Below are 22040 nucleotides of genomic sequence, written 5' to 3'. Positions count from 1 at the left end.
TATGGTCATTATGCTACTGGGATCGTTGAATTATTTTGATCAAAGGAGTAACACAGCAAATTGGAGTTTTGGGGAAGATCTAGCACCTGTGAAAGACTGGAGCCAGGATATCAATATGGAGGCTTAGCAGCATAAGAGCTCCAGATGAGAAAAGAACTCTGAACCAAGATGCTGGTCATGGGAAAGGAAACTAAAGAGTGGGTGGAAGCTATGTCGGAAACTAACGATGCTTCATTTGAGCTGAACATCCAAATTTTCTTGCCCAGGTTGTCCACGAAACCAGGGAAACATCAGCGAGATAGCCAAGTTAGTTTACGGCAATCAACCCCAACCCCAGTGACTCACCCAGATTCTGGATTGATCTTGCTTTCACCAGTACCATATCCTCACTGAAAACTTTGTATAGAAGTTTAAACACTTTTTTTAAAGTATTATTTCTTAAATTAAAAACCTTACTTTGAGGAGTGTTATATACAGTTTGGGGAAGACTTTCCATGTTGACAATCAGCCTCACTTCCAACCTGGTAACCCAATCTGTTAGAACTCACCAGCTAACTCACCAGCCCACATTTTCATCTCTTCATATAGATACTATATATGACATAAAAGTTTTAACACTTAAGACATCTGTTGAAACAGTCATCAACAATTTAACTGAACTAGGGAAAAAATGTACAAAAAAGCACTCTTCTCAGTGAGAAATCATGAGCTATAACAAAAAAAAAAAAACACTCCACTTAGTAAGAAAATGAGTATATTCAAGTGTTTTAAACTAAACTGATTTATGGTCAATTACCTAATTCTACCCAAGATATTAACTTTTGTATTATCAATATTTATCAAAATTAGCTAATAAATGTTACGCACTGAGATGAACAGAGCACAGAAAGCACATGGAGTCCTCTAAAGTACAATAAAGGGGGATTTTATTTTGTGACTTATATGGGATGACTATTTCTTTCAAAAGGGGGAGCTATCAAGTGTGTAAGGGAAATCTTGGTCTAAGATACTAAGAAGCTTTATAAACACTTCATGTTTCATATGGTTTGCAATATTCAACTAATCAAATCCTTTTCCTTTTTTCCTAATCGTCCTCTTTGGCCTCTCATTCAGGACATTACTATACTTAAAAATATAACATGACTGGTTTCAAAGTGGAGCTGTATGACAGACAAACTATAGTAAAACCTTATGAAATATACTAGTCCAGAGTCTTCAACTGTACTCTGTCGTATACTAGCTATACGACAGAGTACAGGACTCTGTATCTGAAGGACAGTATCTCTGTCCAAAAGGACCAGATACTCCTTTTGGAGACTGACAGTCCACTGGCTAATGTAAGTCCTAGTGAACAGATATTATATACTATGATGCAACATCTCCCAAACTTATTTGACCACGGGTTCCTCATTCAAAAGGAAAAACTGTTTAACAAAACACACTTTAGAAAAAACACACTTAACATATTCACTTGTAAAATCTTGAAAGGTTTAAAAATATATGTAAATGATATAGATAATCACTAATAATTCAACTTTAATTGCTTTCAAAGTTGTTCATTGTGTATTCTAAATAATCCATCTTCTATCTGGAAGAAAGATCTAGATTTGATCATTTTTCAAGGACAATTTGTTGGCTATGTATATTTACCATCTGGCTATCTACAATTTACTTACCAACTGTCAAAAGTGGTTGGTGCTTACCACAAAACAAGGGTGATGAAAATTAAGAACAACAAACAAGATACAATTATATCTTGCTGGTCACAAGAATATGCATAATTATAATCTTCATTTTAACAGAATTAAAAGTTGACAATTGGGGTTCAATATCAACTACGTTTCAACAAATATAAAAGCAGATTTCAGACTATCAGACATTACCACATAATTATACCTGAATGAAAGAACTTTTAATATTTATAAATAAAAGTTAGGTAGATTTAAAATCTCAATTTAGAGGACAAAACAATATGTGATTATGTGAAAATGACTAGCAACCAATAATTACTAATAATTTTATAGCATTTTTATTTAATAAGTATAATGTTTTTAAGATTTCCTTGCTGAAATTACAAGAAAGAATAAGCAGAGTAATTAAAATAAAAGAGAAGTAGAATGATTAAAATAAAAACTTCATCACTAGATTTTCTGAACATAATCAGAACAGTGAAGGAAAAGGAGTTAGTATTATCACTGTGCCAACCATATTATGCTTACAGGTAGAGGACAAATCTGGTTCAAAGTTGCCATCCCCCGTTTGAAACATCATGGCCCATTAAAACACCATGAATTTAGGATAGTCTATCTGCTATCTCTCTTCCAAACAACTAATTACGAGCGCAATAATCAATTATCTCTCTTCCAAACAACTAATTACGAGCGCAATAATCAATCACCGTGCCTTTTCCCAGTTTACTTGTAGTTCTTCTGCCCGTGCATAAGCAGCATAAGGTCCAAGAGCTTAAGACATGACAAATTCATTTAGGCTGTAGCTATACTAGAAAACAAGCAAGTTAATCCAAGTAGAATTAGCCACTCACTCATCTCTTTCTGTTGCACTGCCCACCTACTTATGACAATTTAATCAGATTTTTAAATCATTTCTCAGAAATGCTGATATAGTATCATTTGCCTTATAAGAGGTAACCATTTTATATAATTCAAAAAGTAATCACTGACTTATACTATAATAAGCCCACAATAACCAAATATACTTCTATTTTTCCTCCAAACAATAATTAACTTTTTTTATCTGAAATCAGATTGCTATTTTCGGTTTTCTATTAACTATCCATTTTCCCTTGTTTTTGGTAAAAACAAATTAAGCATCATCAACATACATACTATTCTTTCAAACATCTCAATCCCTCTCTCCAGAAGTAATCTACACCCGTGAATTCTCAAGAATATTGCTTGTGTTTTTCTTATGGCATTTAACCTCTTTCTACTGTTTGATTTTATTTACCTATCTATATTTATTCTTTCCCTGTAAGTTCCTTAGCTATGAGATTGTATCCTATTCACTTAAAAAAACAAACAAACAAACAAAAAACACTGCCTAAGGAAGTAATTTGCACAGATAAAGCACAAAATACAAATCTGGTGATTATAAGCTAATTGGTAACTAAGAAAGGACTGTCTGAAATATATTAAAGTCACGATGATTAAGCCTTAAGAACTCAGGAAAAATATTCTCACCGTCTGTCTCCAAGGATTGAGTCTCTGCTTTCTGAGAAAGGAAACTGAGAAGGCTGTTGAAAAGTAGCTCTGATGCCATTTGGAGTCTTCAGATTCCCCACTCCTCCTTCAATCTAGTGTGTATCTTAAGAAGAGGAAAAAGATAGTTTGGCATCAATTCCAAACCAGATTCTGGAATATCTTTTGTGAAGTTCTGTAAACTTTTCTCAGTATCTTTTCTTGTTCAAGTTCAACACAGAAAGAGTCATTTGACAGAGAAATATGGACTGTTTATGAAATATAAATTGATCACTAAAGGAAAGCAGAAGGTGTTTGGTTTCTAGATAATACATTTACTTAATAAAAGTAGATGCTTCAAGAAAACAAACTGTGAAAAAGGTTTATAGTTGCTAGGATGCACTTATTAACCTTTGTTAATTTCAAATTTCTATCAAACTAATTCAATTAAGTTACATGTAAAAATTCTAAATCCTCCCAAGGATATATTTCCAAAATTTTTTTAAAAAGGAAGAAAAAAAATAGCTAGTTTCTTTCATATTAAGCTTTGTCTGTTTCAAAATACTACCTATGTAACCTTCCCAGCACAAAATTTGGTAATAAATATCAAATGTTTTATGTCCATAGAAAGACTTGTATATCAATGTCCAAAGCAGTTTTATTTTTAATAGCCAAAAACTGGAAACAACTCAAATGCCCATCAACAGGTGAATGAATTATGGTATATCCATACAATGGAATATTTACTATTCAGCAACAAAAAAGGATATACTATTGATATAAACAACAACATGGATGAATTTCAAAACAATTATGCTGAGTGCAAGAACCCAGACAAAAAGGAATACATAGTGTGACTCCATTTGCATAAAAATGTAATAAATGCAAATTAATCTACAGGGAGAGTAAACAGATCAGTGGTTGCCTGGGGATAGCAGGGTGGAAAGGTACAAGAAGAAGGGATTACAAAAGAGTATTATCTTAATTGTGGTGCTGATTTCATGGGCGTACACACATGTCAAAAGTTAGCAAGCTGTATGCCTTAAATATGTGCAGTTTATTATATGTCAATTACATCTCAATGAAGCGAAAAGAAATCATATTTCTTAAAATGTTGTATACCCCTTGATGTAGCAATTCCAAGTATAGGATTTATCCTAATTGGAAAAAAAAAAAAAATAGAGGATATGTACAAATATCTAGCTATAAGCATACCATTATGTACTACATAGCCATTAAAATGTTATATAAGGTAATTAAGTTTCATGGAATAATATACTATATTATATATTAAGTGATAAAAACAGGAATCAACATTATGTTCAGAATAACTGAATTTTTGTTTTAAGATTACACAAAAATAGATATAGTAATTATTTTTGCAGAACTGATTTTTTCTTTTCCTTTTTCCTGATTTATATTTTCTAGTTTCTTTACAATAAATGTGTATTACTTTTGTAATAAATAAAACAAATTAAAGGATGAAAATAGCAACAGCCTACCACTGTCCACTCCCTAGTATATGTATAAAACAAACACTCCTAGGATGTAGTTACACATTACAGATTTCTGGGTTATCATGTCACCCTCACCAGCGACCTACCAAACAATAGTGAGAAAAGGGCAGGTCTGACAGGATGAAATGGAGTCACAATTAGTAAGCTACATGCTTTACCAGTTACAAAGCACGTTCCTGGACATGACCTCACTGAATCTTCATAACTCAGTGAAACAAGCAGAGAAGGCATTACCCCATTTTATGGAGGAGAAACAAACAGTGTGTAGGACTGATTAAGTGTCATGCCCCAAATTATAGACCCTGGACTCAAACTGAGCCCTGACTATAAATTCTGATAGGAATTCTGAGAGAGTAGGGAAAAATCACTTCTGATAATCTATAAATACAAGGCAGTACTTTACCCGTGAACTTAAAAATAACCATATTTACAATCAATTTAGTATTTCTATTAGAATGTGCCAGGGGCCTTGGAAATGTCCTAAATTCCCAGTCCCCAACCTCAGAAGCTATACCCAAGACAATCCCATCTTGCCCCTTGTCAATGTTATAATTGTTCAATTTTTAGTCACATTTCTTTCCTTCTTGAAAAAAACATGTATTACCTTTTGTTTTCAAGTTGGAAAAGAAAGTAACCATAACTATATTTATGGATGCTGGGAGGAGTAACCTACAAGTTGATGTCAAAAGGTCTTACTTAATTTACTTTAAAATACCACCTTTTGGGGCTTCCCTGGTGGCGCAGTGGTTGAGAATCTGCCTGCCAGCGCAGGGCACACGGGTTCGAGCCCTGGTCTGGGAAGATCCCACATGCCGCGGAGCAACTAGGCCCGTGAGCCACAACTACTGAGCCTGCGCGTCTGGAGCCTGTGCTCTGCAACTAGAGAGGCCGCAATAGTGAGAGGCCCGCGCACCACGATGAAGAGTGGCCCCCGCTCGCCACAACTAGAGAAAGCCCTAGCACAGAAACGAAGACCCAACACAGCCAAAAATAAATAAATAAATTAATTAATTAAAAAAAAAAAAAGAAGTTGTAAAATGTAATTAAAAAAAAAAAAATACCACCTTTTGGGTCGTTATCTTTTTTGGCACATGAGCAGACAAGAAATAGTCTCTAAACAGGCATATTCACCAAAGAAAACGACCAATTCCTGACAAGAGTAAAAGTAAATGTCTTCAGAGGAGCTGGCTGGTATCTGCTGACAAGGCCTTGAAGCATAAGGAACCCTTCCTGCTACCACTCTTACCAGCACTCCCGGGACTGTGAGAAACCTAAACAAAAGGTAATGACCGCTCTCATATACTGGGCAGTTACTATTAACAGACACTGCACTAAACCCTTTATATACAACCCTATGAGATGACGATTATAAGCCTCATTTTATAGATGAGGAAACTGAGTTTAAGTTACCCCAAATCACAAAACTAGTAAGAACTTAAAGTGGAATTCACACTCTGGTATATTTTACTTGAAAACAAGATGGGGCCTTGGCAGTTCTCTGGAACGTAATTCCTGACTTTCTTCTAGTACTACTCACTTACCATAGTCTCAATTTGGGTAGTGCAAAACACCTGGTAATAGTACATAAAGTTCACGAGTCTACATTTTTCCATGTAGAGAGGGAAAAATATTCAGTGCCCACAGTTTATGTCTGATACTTTGCCACATTCTAGAATTGTTTTAATGGTTGGTCTCTATTAAAGCATTATTATAACCCTTTTGAGCTAAAGATATGACCACAGGAAGGATAAATTAGAAGAATACTTAAATAAAAATTAGCAAAAGATAATATAAAATAAACCACTATCATAGATTATTAGTAAATGGAAAAATCAGCCTTAAATCCAAATCAATGAAATATGCCAGATGTGTTGTAAATCATGTAGGAAGGAAGCATGTCTATGAATAATAAAACATTCAAATAACTTTCTTACAATTATATTGTGGAGTATTATGTAATCATTAAAAGATATGTTTCCAAAGAATATTTAATGACATGATACAATGATCAGAATATGACTGCCAAGAAAGCAAGATACTAAACTATATATTTGATATTAGAACAAATTGTAGGGGCAAGGCACTGTGCTAGGTATTGGAATTACAAAGTGAACAGGACAAGTGCAATCCCTAGTGCTGAACTACTTACTCTTCACTTTATTCTTTGTGTGACTAAAGGCCTCCACGTTTTTTAGACACCAGCTTTTTGTCATCTCCTCACAGGAGCTTTTCCTCACCATTTTATACAAAGTAGCTTCTTCTCTCTCTCTCTCTCTTATTTTGTTTAAACTCATTATTTTGTTTTCTGTTTCCTTCATTTCTTTTTTGTCTGTGTCTATTGAGATAATCATGCAGTTTTGTCCTACATTCTTTTGATAAGGTATATTACATTAGTTGATTGTTTCAAAGTGAAATAACCTTTCCTTTCTGGTACACATGCCTAAAACTGATACCATACTTACTGGTGAAAGACTGAATGCTTTCCCCCTCTAACACTAGGGAAAAGGCAAGGATGACCGGCTCTAGCCACTACTATTCAACACTGTACCAGAGATTCTACTCAGTGCAATCAGGCAAGAAACATAAAGACATACAGATTGGAAAAAAAAAAGATAAAAAACTCTTTATTTGCAGGCAACATGATCCTGTACGTAGATTATCCTAAGGAAGCAAACAAAACAAACAAACAAAAAAGCTATTAAAATTAAGAAAGTTTTGAAAGATTGTAGGATACAAGATCCATGTATAAAAATTAATTGCATTTTTATATGCTAGCAACAAACAATCTAAAAATGAAATTTTAAAAATTCCCCTCACAATAGTAGCAAAAAATAAAAGACTTACGAATAAATTTAATTTAAAAATGCAAAAGCCATACACTTAAAATCCAAAACACTGTTAAGAGACATTAAAGGTCTTAATAAACAAAGATCCATTCCACGTTCATGGATTGGAAGACTCAGTATTGTTAAGATGGCAATTCTCCCCAAACTGATCTATCAAAATCCCATCATGCTGTTTTTTGTAGAAATTGATCCTAAAATATATATGATCATCTAAAGAACCTAAAATATCCAAACGATATTGAAAAGGCAGATTAAAGCTGAAGGACTTTACCTAATTTCAAGACTTACATAAAGCTCTAATAACCAACACAGTGTGATACTGGCATAGAGATAGACATTTGGATAATGAAACAGAATAGATAGCCCAGAATAAATTCTCACATTCATGGTCATTTGATTTTCAACAAATGTGCTATGGCAATTCAATGGGGAAAAAAGTCTTTTTAATAAATGGCAGGAACAGCTGGATATTCACATGTAAAAATAAATTGATAAATAAGTATAAACATTTACCTCACAACATACAAAAATAGTAACCCAAAATAGATCATAGCTCAAACTGTAAGAACTAAAACTACAAAACTTCTACAAGAAAGCATAAGGGAAAAAAAAAATCTCGTGACCTTAGGTCAGGGAAAGATTTCCTAAATATGACAATAAAAGCTCAATCCATTAAAAAAATGGACTTCATCAAATTCTCCAAAAGACACAATTTAGATAAAAGACAAGCCCCATAATGGGAGAAAATATTTGCAAATATTTTCTATATATATTCTTTATCATGTATACATGATAAAGAAATGGTATCCAGCATATTAAAAGCCTTAGCCCTCAAGAATAAGACAATAAATCAATTTTAAAAAACAGGCTAAAGATTTGAAGACTTCACCAAAGATACATGAATGTTTAGTAAATACACAGAAAGATGCTCATCATCATGACCTATTAGAGAAATGCAAATAAAACTACGAGATTTCATTATACACCCACTAGAATAGATACATATTTTTTTAAAAGACTGAATAATTCAAAGGTTAGGGAGGATAGGGAGAAACTGAAACCTTCACACATTGCTGATGAGACATAAAATAAAATAGCATAGCCTCTTTGGAAAACAGTTTGGCAGCTCCTTCAAGAGTTAAACATAGAGTTACTATATAACCCAGAATTCTTACTCCTAGGTATAAACAGAAGGGAAAACTTATGTCCACACAGAAACCTATATATGCATGCTTATAACAACATTATTCAAAACAGCCAGAAATTAGACGCAACCTATGTGTCTATCAACCAATGAATAACAAAATGTGATAATATTCAATACAATGGAATATTATTCAGCCATAAAAAGGAATGAACTACTGATATATGCTACAATATAGATGAATCTTGCAAATTATTATGCTTAGTGAAAGAAGCCAGTCACAAAAAAACATGTATTATATGATTCCATCTATGTGAAATATCCAGAATGGGCAAATTCAGAGACAGGAAGTAGATTAGTAATCACCTAGGGCTGAAGATGGAGGAGGATAGGAGTGACTGCCAGTGGGTATGGGGTGCCTTTTAGGTTCATGAAAATGTTCAAAAATTCAATGGTGGTGTTGGCTGCACACCCGTGTGGCTATAAAGAACACTTTAAATGGGTAAATTTTATGGTATGTAAATTATCTCAATAAAGCTGTAAAAAAACCAAGATGATTAGCTAGTAATTATTAAAACATCAAAAGTAATTTCAGAGTAGAAACCTGGACTCCTAATCTGACTTACTTGCTTTTGAGCATGTCTGACATTTAATCTGAACAGGTTTTAGTATTCAACTAATTGTAACTAAATATAAATCACATAAAAAAATCAACTGTGTTTTTACACACCAGTAACAAACAGAAAATAACATTTAAAAAATATCCAACAAGAAAATGTATCTAAAGAACAGAAGTAACTTGTAAATATTGCAAATTCTATGTGGAGAAAATATTGGAAGACATTATTAAACACAACCTAAATAAATGGGATGACATACCATGTTCCTGACAGAAAGACTAATACTATAACGTGATAACTCTCCTCAAACTGAACCAATACATTGAATGCAATGTCAATCGAAATCCAAAGGTTTTATAAGATGATTCTCAAATTTACAATGGGACAGCAAAAGCCCATAAGAGACAAGCCATCCAACAAGAAAAAGCATACTGTAGAGAATGTGCTCTACCTATGTGGAGACTTATTTTAAAACTTTACCCATTAAGTTAGTGTGCTCCTGGAAAAGAGACAAACTGACCACTGGAGAAGAAACAGACCTTCACACATAAGGAAAATGATATTTAATAAAAGTTGCATTGCAGACCACTGAAGTAAGGAGGAATCATTCAATAGTAGTGAAACAACTGGTTATTCATGAGGGGGGAGAAAAAGGAATTGGATCTCTACTATATAATATATAAAAAATAAATTCCAGAGGAATTCAAGTTTTAAGGAGAGAAATCAAGTCTCTAACATTTTTAAAACAAAATATAAGAGATATCTTTATGAACTCAGCGTAGCGAAGGTTTTCTTAGGACATAGAAAGGGTTAACTATAAAGCATATGATTAATAACTTCAACTGCATCATACTTAAAAACTTCCATTCATCAACAAATACAACAAAGAAAAGAGAAAAGATAAACTACAATACCACAAAGCACGTTGCCAAGAAAGATTTTGGTATCCAGAATATGTATGTGTGTGTATGTGTATGTGTGTGTGTGTGTGTGTGTGTGTGTGTGTGTGTGTGTGTGTGTGTGTGTGGTATAACATTTTAATTAAAAATGCAAAGGGGCATCCCTAATAAGGGGAGTCAGAGCCCAAGCAGGATGAGGCAGGTGTCCGTGGTGGAGGGAGGGGACAATGTGGAAGGGTGGTTTAGGGTGGGCAGAACCCTGCACGGCAGTGGTCCAACGATGGGTGTCAACGCCTGACCAGGGTGCCCATAAAAAGATGCACGATGCGCCATGCTGTGCAATGTAGGAATACAAGTGGGGTGAGGAGGGCTTCCACATAAGTGGCTTTGAAGCTCAAATAGAACTGTGGGGTGGTGGAGGGTCAACGGAAACGGCAGATCGACCACAGACAGGGAGACTGATCAAATAAGTAAGTAAATTTAGGATAACAATAGGCAAGTTTCCCACTGTTAGAGAGGAGGTACAAAAAAAGGGAAAAAATGTGGTTTAACTCTATAATATGGGAATGAAATTGGAGGTAGCGATATGGTCGAGGGATGACACGTCAAAAGGACACAGAAGCCAACTTGAAGGGGATCCCACCGGCTAACTCAGGGTAAGATGAGCAAGCAGCAAAATAAGTAGCAATAGTAATGCATTATAGCTCATCGAATAACACGCAGAAGCATGTACTCACAGCGATACAAATAAATTAATTAATTAAATGAGAGTCTGACCAGGAAGGGGATATTTACAGTTTCAAAGCACCTTCACACAAAATAATTACAGAGGAAAAATGAGTAATTTCACAGTAGAGAAACCTGGCCAACATCCTCTGAATCAAGTAATCCAAGTGAACTTCAACAGTAACAGGTCAAAATGAAACCAGGTGCCACCTTACAAGATGAGAAGACAAGACACAGTGTAACATCTGTGATATTCCTGCCAAATATTCATAACCTACATCTAATCATAAGGCAACAGCAGACAAACCTAAAGGAAGAGACATTCTATGAAATAACTGGCCTACATAGTCTTCAAAAGTGCCAAGGTCTTGAAAGTCAAACAAAGGCTGAAGAATGGTTTCAGATTGAAAAAAAGACTAAAGAGATGTGACAAGTAAAATGCAAGGCGTGATTCTAAATTGGAACCTTTTACTATAAAGGACATTATTGGGACGACTTTTGAAAAGTGAATGAGACCTGAGGATTAGATGGTAGTAATGCATCAGCGTTAATTTCCTGATTTTAATGGTTTTTATTGTGGTTTTTAGGAAAATGTTCTTGTTTGTAGGACATATACACTCATTTATTTAGGGGTGATGGAGCATCAAGTCAAATCTTCAGGGGAAAAAATGTATCTTTACTGTACTTGCAACTTCTCTGTAAGTGTGTTATTTTAAAATTTAAAATTTTTTAAAATAACTGCATTTAATGCACGATCTTAAGTACATAATGGACAAAAGACATGAACAAGCATTTTGTGTAAGAAAAATACCAATGTTGAGTATCACATGAAAAGATGTTCAACTTCATCAGCAATCAGAGAAAAGCAAATTAAGACCATAATAAGATGCTATTTTGCAGCCACTAAATTAGGAGAAGTTAAAAAGCCTGACAATTCTGAGTTTTGGCAATGATTTGGCTCAACAGGAGGTTCTGATACATTGCTAGTGGAAGGTAAATTGGTCCAAAGACTTCAGAAAACAATTTGGCATTATTTCATACAGTTGAAAATTCTCTATGCTTCTACTCTTAGGTATTTATCCTCAAGTCTTGCACATGTACACCAGTACGCATACAAATGATTGCTGATACACACACACAGACACATCTGTATCAATGTATAGATACATCAAAATAGATACATCAAAAATGAATAAAACAAGCAAACAAAAACCCAACAACAATAACCCAGATGTCCACCAATAGGACAGTAAATAAATTCATACAATGGAGTATTACTCAGCAGTGAAATAAATGAACTACAATTACGTTCAACAATATAAATAAATGTCAAAGAAACACAATGAATGAAAAAAAAAGTCTCAGAAGACTACACACAGTATGCTACCAATTTTACAAAACTTAACAAAAAAGTAAAATTAAACAGCATACTATTTAAGAAACCATGTGAGAATAAAAAGAAAGTAAATGATTAACACAAAATTGAAGAGTAGCTGGGGGTCAGGGAGGGCAGTAAGGGTAAAGGTATAGGCAAGGAGAGGCACATGCTGACAGATGCAACTGTATCAGTAAAGTTCTGATCCCATGCTGGTTGGTGGGTTCTCAGGAGATCACTTTGATATTGTGCTTCATAATTTAAATATATTCCTTGTTTATATCATTCATGTTTACATAATAAAAAAGTAAGCTGCTATAAGAGTTTTACTTTGACAAGAATCTTGTTTAGGCAAGCATCTTAATCACTTGCACACATGAACAAATGCTAACTGCTAGGCAACAGATTTTGCAAACTCTCCTTTTTTTAAAAAACAAAAGCAAAGGAGAATATAAAGAAATACACCCCAAAGAACTTGAAAGTAAATTTGTAGATTAAAAACTTATAGCTTGGTCAATCAAAGAATGAGGCTAATTCATATCTACCATCAATTTGGTCTCAAATAAAACTAACATAAATGCTTGCTTAATTACTGTAAATTTGCAGAACTCTCTCATGAGAGATGGTCATTTTGCAAAAATTACTTAACACGAGAAATAGGTAAACTGAAGTAATTCAGTACACTTCATGTTCTGAACAAACAGATTTCCCCTCTAAATGTACACATTTTCCCTCACTGCTCATATAGGCCAAAGGTCATATATTCACCATGATTGGCCCAAAGTGTGATGAGAAAAGCCTCATCCATTTTAAAGAGCAATATTTCTTTGCTCAATAAATAATTTCTTGTATTTATTACACAGTACTTTTATCTGACAAAACAATTATAATTCCGTTTTCTCAACAACCTCACATTATAGCTAGGGCACATTTTATCAAGCGATGCCGACTACTTCATGTCCCATAATTTTTTTAAGTTTTTAAATAAATGAGAAATGATAATGTTCTAAATCAAATTTTCTACCTAAATATTTCTTGAGCACCTATAATATGAAAGGTACTTTACAAGGTGCTTCTCAGGATTTTATGTGATGCACGCAGATTGAAAACCGTAGCTATGTGCGGCATCCTTGTTAAATGTAAGTAAGTGCAATAAACTGGTTAAAAGACATCTTGGACTAATTCCTCTTCAAAAGAAAAGCCATTCATACGGATAAACTCGCCTAAGATAGATTGTACTGATCTTTCTCCTGACTTGGACCACTACTGAACAATACGCCTGCGCATTAGCTATAGGCTGCACAATACTGAGGAAGTTGGGGTATGGGAGGATAACCTGGGCAGTTAACAACACGCGTCTTCAGAAGGATCACTTACTGCATCACGTTCAGAGTAAACAGACATACACTAAATCCGTACCATTCATTGGTCCTTGTGGTGTATTTCTTTTTTTAATGTGTATTTTTAACATGATTTGGGGCTTCAAAACTGAGGTACTGACTCAAGGGATAAATATATTTAATATGCAATTTTTGAAACTAAAATATAGTAGGCACTAAGTAAATGCTCAGTGTATAAATGTTTCTTTGAATACTCTATTTTAAAATTAGTTCCAGTGTTTCCCTGTATTTGTTCAATGGAACGTAAAATAGTCCTCCCCCAGCATAACACTTTATTTCCCCCTTTTGCATTCTCTCCTTATTGCTGTTGTTTGAATATGTATACATTTTTAAAGCCTTTTCCTGTTATTAATGGCCAAAGTCATCCTTTTAAAAAATATATATTGATCTGTCTTCAAGAAATATTTATATACATAATTGTTTATTGGACATGTCAAATTTAATATGTCAATAACTGAGTTCTTGTTCTTCCTAATCTCAGATAATATCAACTCCATTCTTCTAACTGTTCAGGCCTCAAACCCTGGCTGCCATCCTAGAGGCCTCTCCTCTTCCCACAGCTCACATCCAATTCCTCAGCACATTCTGTGGGCTTTCCATTAGAAATATTCAGAATCCAACTACTTCTTACTGCTCCCATCCTAGTCACCATCATTTCTCCTCGATTATTACAAAAGCTTCCTAACTGGTTTCCTTGCTTCTGTTTTTAATGCCCCTTTGGTCCATTTAACACAACGGCCAAAGTGGTTATGTAAAAATGTTACACTGGGTCACTCCTCTGCTCAAAACTGTCTAGTGGCTTCCCCCTCTGACCTCACGTCCTGTGATCCTTCCTTATTCACCCCACTCCAGCCACAGGGCGTTTAACTGGAACATTCTTCTCCCCAGAGAGCTGCATCATCAGCTCCCACGCCAACTCAGCCTTTACGCAAGGCATCTTCTGGGTGAGACTTCCCTGGACATAGTCTGAAACTGCACGCACAGCCCATCCCACACCTCCCATGTTCCCGTCTCTAATTTTAATTTAGCACTTGTTAATAAGAGGTCATGAAATTGAATTGCTTTATATTTTTGTCTATCTCACCAATAAAATGTAAGCTCCAAGGGGACAGCAGTTTTTTCCCCTTCTGTTCACTGCTCTATCCTCAGAGGCTCCCCCTTTCTTACTTGCTGGCAGAACACTCACCCTCTTACCCTTAGAAGGTGAATATTGATTAGGTCAAGCTGCTTAAGGCAAGTAATGTTTACTCTGCCAAAAAGGGGTTTAGGCACAGGCCTATGATACAATTACGGCCAATGAAGTTTACTAAAAAATGTTTCTCCCCACTTTAAAAAAAAAAGGTAGCATGGAAAAATAACTATCTTGCAACCATGAAGAGTGACATTGTCAAAACACTCAAGATGGCAGAGAAGAAATATGGAAAATACCTTGTGGGTCCTTGATAACGTTATTATGACAATTAATTAATGACCAGTAATCTAAACTTCCTGTTGGGTGAGACAATATACTACTTACTGTTTAAGCTATTTTTAGTAAGGTCTTCTATTACTTATATCTTAATCAACACAGAAACATTTTTCAAATATTCAGTTTCCCGAAATGCGTTAAGTTGAGCTAAAGTGAAGATGGATGTCGGACGTTTTCTCCCTTTTCTATACTGCATGCCTAGAGAACATGTCATATGACAATAAACAAGATCTCTCAATGTGAATCATATTTTCTCATAGGAATGACTGTATAAACAGTGCGTTTGTTCTTAACTAAGAATTGAAAATAAACATATAACCAAAGCAAAGGCATTCCGAATATAGAGCTTTAAAATACTTCAAATAATAAAATTATATTCTAAACCACTATATGCCTAGCCAGATTCTGCAGAACTATTAGTGCTCACCCAAAGAAAGGAAGAAAGGGAAGGAGAGAGAGAAAATTAAGTGGTAAGAAGGGAGGTGAGGAGGTCCCAAGGCCAAATAAAATCAGATGATGAATTAAATAAAATAATTATGTTTCCTTTGTGTGTGAACACACACTGGAAGGCAGCTGTGGGACACCTTCATTCATTTGAGATGCACCCCTTCATCCCTGATTGGAAAAGAAGGTGGGTTGAGAGTCAGTTACAGTTTGAGTCAAAGGGCTTAGAGTCATCAGGTTTTGCTTTTTAACTCAAAGCCAACCCATTAGTCATTAACAAAGCCAGCTATTCAAAACTAATAACTCTTCATGTTCTCAGTATAACAACCTACCAAACCATACTGCCTCCTCATAAAAGTCTTATAAACTGAAAATTCCTGTAAGGTAAAATCCCTATACCACTGAATAACTTACTCTAGACATACTGGGCCCAAAATAGAGGATATAAAAAATTAACTTTATATAGAATACACTTAACTCTATCCTAAATATTATACCTATAATATATGGTAATTATATAATTAGCAATCTTTTATTAGCTGTCATTTTGAAAAATTATTGGATGAATTACAGCTCTAAATAAAATTATTGAAAGCTGTTGAGAAAAGCAGAGATTTCCTTTAAAATCTTCTCACCATATTTTACAACAGTAAACAAAAGCAATACAAATTATTGTGTTGGTGAAACTTCAAAAAGTAGTCATGAATCAACTTAACTGAGGACTTTAATGCAGAAAGTACATCTGATCATCCTAGGGTTGACTATTATTGACCTCTGGTACAATCTTTGCCTCTTCCTGCTCTACCTTGTTTTTTCTTTGGGTCACTCCACATACAGGAAATGAAACAGGAAGGAAAGCAGACGCACGAATAAAGACTGGATTAAAAGTACAAAGCCATGGAGTGACCACAAAAATGGATGCTGTCGTAGGCCATTCAGGGTGCTATAATGGAATACCATGGGCTGGTATTCTATTATAAGACAATAGAAATTTATTACAGTTTTGGAGGCTGCGAAGTCCAATATCAAGCAGAGGGCGGATTGCCTGGGGAGAGCCTGTTTCCTGGTTCACAGACAGCCACCTTCTCACTATACCTCACACGGTAGAAGGGGAAAGGGATTTCTCTTGAGCCTTTTTATAAGCATTAATCCCGTTCATGAGGGCTCTTCCTTCATGACCTAATCACCTCCCAAAGGCCCCACCTCCTAAAACCATCACCTTGGGCGAGTGGGTGGGAGCGCTGTTAGTATTCCAACATATGAATTTTGCGGGGGACACACATTCAGACCGTAGCAGATGCAGTGTAAACATCTATTTTTACAAAACATAAACTAGGTGCCATTTTTGCTACAAGAGATTCAGAGCATTGTAGTATTTTATTTGAATGTAAGTCAACTAAACGTTATACAAATAAAAAGAAAAAAGCATTTACTCCCAAAATTCCAACATTAACCATTCAATCAAAAAAAATTAGGAACTATATTTCCCACAAGTACTCAAGGCTGTGTCCAAAAGTTATCTATCTGTGGACTAAAAAGAACAGGTAAAAATTACTACAGACCATGTGCCAGGAACTGCATTGTGCTTTCTATGGTTTAATTCCTTTAATTTTCAAAACAACCCTATAAAATTATCCCCATTTTACAGATGGGAATGCTGAGCCTTAGGAGGCAAGATTACTAGCCCAAAGCCAACGGTCACTAAGTAAGTGGCAGAGTTAGGATTCACACTTGTTCAAAACCATCACACACGCACCACAGTGTCTCAATCCTTGTCAAATTCAATCCACTTACCTGTAAATACTGCTTTGACCTGAATATGGTTTTCTAAAGACTTTTTAAAAGCCACAAATATATTTCTATATTTTAATGACTCTCAACATGGAATGCAAGTTTTTAAAACAACTATTTGGAGGGTTAATTCCCAGCTATTATGATTAACTTTTATTAACTAGATGGCAAATAATACCAGTTATTGACAACAGTGTTAAGTCATGTATTATCTCCTTTAATTGTTACCTATAAAATAGATATTATGTAACTTTACGGATGAAGAAACTAAGGCTCAGAACAGTGGAGTGGGTTGCCCAAAGTCATACAGCAGGTAAGGAGTACACCATGATTCCGATTCAGGTCAGTGTGCCTCTACAATGCATTCCACAGACCACTGCCCAATAAAGGCTCCACCGTGGCAAACCAGTTGCCTTGGTCAACTTGTCTCCTGATCATTTCATGAAAAACTAATAGTCTATTTTTAGATCACCAGTCAAATTTTCTGCACCTAGAGCTACGCTGAAGACACAAATATATATACTAGTCCTTACGGCCCCCACTAGCCTCTTTAAATAAAAATACATTTCTAGGGTAGACTAGTTTCTGGCAATTTCTATTAACAAATTCACCAAAAACGGTTGACCCTTGTTTGGAACTACATGGGTCCACTTACATGTGGATTTTTTTCAATAAATATATTGGAAATTTTTTTGAGATTTGTGACAATTTGAAACAGCTTCAGACAAACCACCTAGACTAGAAATATCAAAAAATTAAGAAAAAGGTATGTCATGAATGCATAAAATGTATGTAGATACTAGTCTATCCTTACATAGGCATAAGGTGAGTGATATTTAACATAAAATTAATAATGTGTTAATTTTGTTTTATAACTTTGCCTTCAAAGAATTACATAACTGTACAGTATGCTCCCCGAACATGAGTGTAATACGGTATGCCATAAAAATTTTATAAGGATTCATTCATTAGTGTATAGGCTGGGCTGCCGTGAAACAACTGTATTGATTACACTAGGCTACCATAAAGCGATCATACTGTTCTTCTTCGTTATCAACGCATGAATTGTTATATCTGTAAATAAATATGAAATTTTCACGTGATCTTTTCATGTTTGATGTCTGATGTTAATAAAGCATACAACACCTACAGCGTTTTACATCATATAAGACAATATTGATGTAGGTACTGACAGACAATTCATCTTAACAGATGATGTAAACTTAGCATATGGATGAACACAGCACAGTACTACGCATTTTCTCTTCCTTATGATTTTCTTAATAACATTTTCTTTTCCCTAGCTTACTTTATTGTAAGAGTACAGTACATAATGCATTTAACGTACAAAATACGTGTTAATTGACTATTTTATCGGTAAGGCTTATGGTCAACTGTAGGCTATTAGTAGTTAAGTTTTGGGGGAGTCAAAAGTAATATGCAAATTCTCAAATGCACAGGGTGGGGGGCTGGTGACCCAACTCTTGTCTTGTTCAAGGGTCAACTGTACACTGTTTTTGTTACCACCACAGCATAAGCATCCTGAATTTTCCTTCCTGGAATAAAGCCTGTTAAACCTTTTTGCAGGAAAATCTGTATGACTTTTTAAGTATCAAAAAGCTGAGGAAATGTTGGTACTTTAAAATAAATCTTGACCCAGTAAGAACTGGCGCTAGGTCTTTTATTTTCTTGCAGTCAGCAAAAGTACAAATCTATAAAAATTCAAATAGTAGTTAAGGGCATGCATTTTGAAGTACTTACATGTGGGGTGAGTCATTTCACAAACTCATACGTACTGAAAAAATGTTTTTAATCTGTATATGTGAGCAGAAATCACTTTTAAAATCTATAAATGCTATACAATGAAAGAAAAAGCAAGTCCATGTGGGGTTTTACTAATTGTTCTCGGGGGCGGGGGGGGGAAATCACTACTGGCTGTTACGCACCTTGCTTTATAGCTCAGATGCATTCAGAAGCTGCTGTTTCTAACCCTGTATTAATCTAGATCTTTTAAAATCAAGTGATGGCCAGTTTAATCACCCAGCAAAAACAAGCAACTGTGTATGTGGAGGGCAAGATTAGAGGAAGTGGAGAGAACTGGGTCAGTAGGTGGCAGATGTTAACTGGTTCAAATTTGAAAGGCGTTCAAAAGTATAGACCAGAGTTTATGAAAACTCTTAAAGTGGAGGAGAAACAAAGAAAGAAAAATGCAAAATGTGTGTAAGAAAAGATCCTAATTTAGAAGGGTGTGCTATTGAGTAAACAGTGGTCATCCAAAAACTTATTTCTTTCGAAAAATATAGAATTAACAACATTGTCAATAACATGTTATCTTTCTAGAACGTTACATTGGTGACAACGAACTTCATTTCCTCATTTACTTTGTGGACTATTCCTGTGATGTAGGTTGTATCCTCGTTTTACAGATCAGGAAACTGAGGCTCAGGTTAAGCAATTTGCTAGCAGTCCCCATGGAGAGCTATGGCTCAAATATAAATCTTACGATTCTAAGACCAGCATTTTCCTCATCACATATTGAACTGTGGCCATGATGGTGGCAGCTCTTTAAGTGTCTGCGTAAGAGGTAAAAGAGAAATATATCCCTTGGGTTAATTATTTTTTTTAATAAAAGAAAGAAAGAAAACAACTACTTCTGCCTTCTCTCAGGAGAAAATGGCAATCCTATCCCTAATAAATGTTTTCTTTTAAAATACAAGCTTATAAGCTAGTGACTAGTGATCATGTGATAAGCCTATCAGAATAAAAATCTAAATGCTGAAACTTGAATGTTTTAAATAGTTCACATAGATTTATTTCAGACAATTTTGGTGGGAAAAAAAAAAGCATGATAATCTTCATTTCACATTAAAGTAACCAAGAGGAAAAGACGTTACATTATTTTGTAGAAGACTTAAGCTAAAATAATGGTATTCTGTGGTCACCAGACTAGGTTTAAATTGGATGTGACTTTGTAACAAATACTGTCATGACGTTTTCACCCTTAACAGAAACTCATGGGAGTACTTAAATAAAATGAAAATGTTATCCATTTCTTATTTCCTGAAATTACCGTGAAAATGGCAGCTTAGCATGAACTCAGTATTAATACAAAAACTCCATGCACATATTTTTAATACACTTGTCAGTGTAACTTTAATAATTTTCACTGTCAGGTTATATCTATTTCTATTAGAATAAACACAGACTTTCTTTCAGAATTTTTGTCTGTAATATAAAGTAAAACCAAGCCTTAAAAAAAAAAAAAAAAAGGCTTAATATTTTCTAAACTTTATACCCTAGCTAACAAAGTAAGGGTTCTTTATACTGACTGCCTAAAAGCATCCAGGCGGCCTATAAGGTTAACTTCCCAAGCCTCTTTAGTGGTCAAAAGAATGTTATCCAAACTGCGCATCGTATTTTGTTATGAGTAAGGAAGACTCAGAAACCACAATCATTGCCTCCTCCTTACAAATTCAGTTTCTGTTACCACTTTGTGTCACCAATATCTGAGCATTTAAATACAGAAGACCATAACAGGCCCACATTTTCAGGGCCTATTTTATGTGTGATGACAGCATTCATGGTTTAAGATGCTGGTTTTATGAAACTCATCTCCCCCTGAACCTCAACCTACCTCTTTCTTTAAGCTAATTTACAGCTATCATCCAGGTATGCATGACATTCAGATTTTGTTTTTGAGGGGAAAAAAATCTCTGAAAGACAGCAACTTCTTCTATTCCAAAATACTGTTCTTAGCACCAGAACTTATCCCCAATCAAATAAAAAGTTTTTCGCAAATTCAGTCCTGTTTAAAACCTGCACTAGCCAGGTAAGCTATTTAGTTTTAAATACTCCTAGGAAATAGAACTGACAGGGATGGGGTCACCTTTAAGAAATTTATGGAAATCTGTGAAAAGATGCCCTTCAAAAAATGTATTTAACCCCAATGTAATTCAGTACGAGGAATTAAGGATCAATTCTGGAAAGTTAACAAAACTTTTAAATTCATTCATCTTTGAAACTGTTGCAGTCCAAAAAGGTAACTCATTACTTTCACCAAAGGCATCTGGATTTTTGTTCTTGTTTCAGATGAACAGTAAAGAGATTTATCAGAATACACATTCAGCTAACATTAAATCAATCTTGCCATCATTCAGGTAAGGAACATTAAAACAACATTCTGTATATTTCACATTAAGTTAAGCCAAAGAAATTTACATACACAACAAAATAGTTTGGGTATTATCACGAACACTTGTATCAAACTCTGGAACCTACAAATTTCTGACATACACGCTATCATTTCATCTTCACACAAACCCCATGCAAAAACTACTGCACAATAAGTTTAAATAACTTGCATAATATACAATGAATACAGGATGAATTTTTAAATCCTTTGATTGTCTCTAAAGCTCCAGGGTATACCCTGGAGTTGTTTTTTTCATCAACTCTTCAATTTATCACCCTGTATCACCCTGTATATGGGAGGCATCAAGCTGTGCTTTGTAAATCACAATTTTATAAAAGATATGGTCCCTTCCCTTCAGAAGTTTACAATCTTGCTGAAAAGACCAATAAAATAATGTCATGTGAATGGTACTCATCAACTA

The 22040-nt window shown here is 34.8% G+C and overlaps 1 protein-coding gene across 5 annotated transcripts in view; it reads right to left on the bottom strand.

Annotated features, from left to right (window-relative positions):
• NRIP1 (nuclear receptor interacting protein 1) overlaps positions 1-22040 on the bottom strand; it is a 114847-nt gene that overhangs the window by 68045 nt on the left and 24762 nt on the right. For 4 of the 5 annotated variants that reach the window (XR_009701333.1, XR_009701334.1, XM_061194024.1 and 1 more), the window contains one exon: positions 3201-3324. The exons of the other annotated variant lie outside the window; for it this stretch is intronic. The gene's annotated coding sequence lies outside the window, so the exon portion shown is untranslated. The remainder of the gene's footprint in view (positions 1-3200; positions 3325-22040) is intronic. 5 annotated transcript variants of the gene reach the window in all.

This window comes from Eubalaena glacialis, chromosome 6 (genome assembly GCF_028564815.1).
Source record: "Eubalaena glacialis isolate mEubGla1 chromosome 6, mEubGla1.1.hap2.+ XY, whole genome shotgun sequence".
NCBI classification, from domain to species: domain Eukaryota; kingdom Metazoa; phylum Chordata; class Mammalia; order Artiodactyla; family Balaenidae; genus Eubalaena; species Eubalaena glacialis.
This window is presented reverse-complemented; position numbering and strand designations above follow the sequence as displayed.